Source organism: Heloderma suspectum, chromosome 1 (genome assembly GCF_057233095.1).
Source record: "Heloderma suspectum isolate Gila_16-S chromosome 1, 16-S_ref, whole genome shotgun sequence".
Classification (NCBI taxonomy): Eukaryota; Metazoa; Chordata; class Lepidosauria; order Squamata; family Helodermatidae; genus Heloderma; species Heloderma suspectum.
Window position 1 is genome coordinate 439,372,021 of NC_139458.1, and position 2,906 is coordinate 439,374,926.

Genomic DNA, 2,906 nt, shown 5'->3' on the forward strand with positions numbered 1-2,906 from the left:
GAACACGGAGGGAAGGGAGTGCCATCACGCTGCCTCATCTGGGTCCAAGCATGAGGTAGGGGAACATCACTTGACCCTAAGATGGGTGGCGTGGACCACGTGTCAAGCATCCTGGATGTGTGGCAGCGTTTGGCCTGTCCTTGCCAAGGTTGTCCTTTCTCATCCCAGCGTCCCATCACCAAAACCAAGTGGCCCAAGGTTGCTGTGCCAGGGAGAAGAAATGCAACAGATGATGTTCTGGGGAGCAACTGGGAGTGCCCAGGGGTTCCTCGATATGATCCGTTGTGGCTGACACGGCGGAGCAACAGCGCCATCGCTGCCAGCGGGGATCCAAGCACAGCTCTTCCGCCTTTCCAGGCATTGTGGTTTGACACGTGCAGTGACCTACGGAACGGGCTAACCTACCACCACCATCCCTTGGCACATGCTGCTATAAGATTGCCAGTGAATGCCGTTTTATTACCCCATTTATTTATTTTGATCAATCGTTTCATTAGTGCTAAAATGCTTTTCTGGCCATTAAAAAAAAAATCAACTATTTGTGTCCTAGGACTTCAAGAAAAAGTGTTACAGCACCGTTTAAATAACTGACACATTTTTAAACCACTGCCTTTCTGGTCACCACCAGTTCAGCAAGATGTGTTTCCCCCACACACTTCAACACTTCTGATCTATACTTTCGATCCAAAACAAACATCAAACATTTGGGGTCGTATCCAGTGGCGTTGTTCTGCCAGCAGTAGGGAACTGCTGGTGAAACAGATTTCCCCTTCCTCCCTGCACCCCCGTGTTTGCCCCCGCAATCTGCTCCAGAGGTTTGGGGGACCCTCCGGAGCAGATCTGGGGCATGTGCAGGGAGCTGCAGACAGGGAAGTCCCATCACACAAACAGAAGCCCCGTCGCGAAAGCGCATGTGACCCGCACGTGTGAGGGTTGGGTCCAGTCCTTTGTTTCGCTGATGTTTCCTAGAGAGTAATCAGGCAGTGGCGCTTAGCAGCAGCAGCGCTGGCAATGAAGATGGTGCGGGTGGGGGTGTTTTGCAACACATCGGCCGCCTAGTTTCATTTTAAAAAATCAGTTATAACATCAGAAGAGGCAGGGAGCCAGGAGTGGTGCCTGTGAGCACAGTGGCGCCCCTGGGTGCGGTGCTGGGAACAGCAAGAGGGTTTGGGGGGGCAGTGCTGAGAAGACCCTGTTAGAAAGCTGAGGTTTCCTTCTGGGAACGCCAGGAGAGCTCAGCCAGCTCAAACCAGGCCTGGGCCCCGCGTCGCCAGGCTGCTGGCAAACATGGGCACCCCCAGGAATTTGCCCAGCGCGCGCGGGGGTGGGGTGGGGGCTGTAGCAGTTCAGCTGCGCTCTTTTCCGGACTGGCATTCCGGGAGGACTAAAGAAAGCCCTTGCACGCGGACTGGCGCCCCTTCAGACCGCGGTCCGCCCGCGCGCCTGCCCGCTGCCCTCCCGGCCACGTGTCCAGCTTCGCGGGCGGCAGCCGGTCAAGGCAAGCGCGCCCCAAAGGCGCCGGAGGCCGCGGGTCAGCGCCCGGCCAGCTCGCCGCTCGGAGCCCGCCTGCGAGGCCTGGGCCGGCCGCCGCACGCGCTGGGCGGCGCCGGAGCCGAGGCGCCGGAGGGCAGGAGAGGCTCGCGGCGCTCCGCGGAGGCCCCCGAGCGAGCGAAGGGCGGAGGCGTCCCGCCGGCAGCCTCCTCGCGGCGCCGCCGCCGCGAAGGCTGGCGCCCGCCCGGGGGCCCAGAGGACGCGCCCGGCGCCGGTCGAAGCCGAGCGGCGCCTCCGAGCCCCCCGGCCGGCCGGCGGCCTCGCCCCGCCGCACCCCGAGCCGGAGGCTGCGCGCTCGAGCGGGGAGCGGGCCGGGCCGGGCCGGAGAGGCGCCTGGCTGGCGTCGCCCCCTGCCGGCGCTGCCCGGGCAGCAGCGCGGGCCGCCTGCCCAGCCGCGGGCGGGCGGGCGGGCGGCGGGATGCGACAGACGCGAGGCGGCGGGCAGCTCGGACGGGCCGCGGCTGCCCCCGAAGCGGAGCCTCGGCCTGGGCCGGCCGCGCGCTGCGTGCCCGCGCGGCGCTGCTCGCCGCGGGAGCCGTGCGCGCGGGGCCAGAGCTCGCCTCCGTTTCAGCGCCGTTGCGAAAAACGACGTTGCTGCGTCGGTGTTCAGCCGAGATGGGTTTGAAACTGGCCCTCCCCCGTTATGCAGCACGGCGTGCTGCTGACTAGGGAGTGTATTGGGGGGTCCCCACTGCCTCGGGGGCCCCAGTTCTCCGTCGCTGCTGATGTACAGCAAGAATTGCGGGATTGAGACAGGCGAGACTGACAAGCGGATGCCATGGGGCTGAACTGACGGTATCAGAAATGCACACTTTGCGCCCCCCCCCCCCCCCGGTTTGCAGCAGCCTCCGCTTTCTTGCAGGGGCAGCCCAAGGTACTGGGGCCCGGGGAGAACAGCAGGGAAGCACATCCTAACACCGCAATGTTTACAGACGGACATTTGTTCCCAGGCACAATTCACGTGCTGGCGTTGACCTATGAAGCCCTAAGACTTGGGGCCAGGAGCCATCCTGCTCTGGGGGCGGAGGCATCATTTCCCCCCTCCCCCGCAAAGCCTTACCTGCCAGACGGAGTCATGAACAGCCGCTTATTCCAGCAAGGCTGACACCCCACACCATAAGGTGGGCTGAGCAACCTTTGGGGGTTCAGACTGCCAGGGGTTCCTAACCTCTGCAGGCATGGAGACCCCACTAGGAACGTCCACTTCCAGAGAGCAATGAATCCAATCACAGCCCTGGCTGACTGCTGGAACGGGGCAATGTCCCAGGCAGTTGAGCTGGCTCACTCCTAAATTGTGGGCAGAAATGCCTTTGAATGGCCCCAGCTGGCATGTTAGGAGCCCCTGGTAATCTACA